Consider the following 208-nt stretch of genomic DNA (forward strand, 5'->3'; position numbering starts at 1 on the left):
TTAATTAACAGAGAAAAATCTCCTTTTTTGAGTCCTGATAACATGTTTACAACTAACTTGTGCCATGCCTTTTTGTCGTAATATAAACATGATAACTATCAAATTCACCTCACGCATGTTAAAACTGTATACACGAATGCCATTTAATTTGCTAATTGGGTTTACAGTCAGAAGCAAACATGATAGCCGGTTCTTTATAACGGTAATT

Source organism: Magallana gigas, chromosome 6 (genome assembly GCF_963853765.1).
Source record: "Magallana gigas chromosome 6, xbMagGiga1.1, whole genome shotgun sequence".
Classification (NCBI taxonomy): Eukaryota; Metazoa; Mollusca; class Bivalvia; order Ostreida; family Ostreidae; genus Magallana; species Magallana gigas.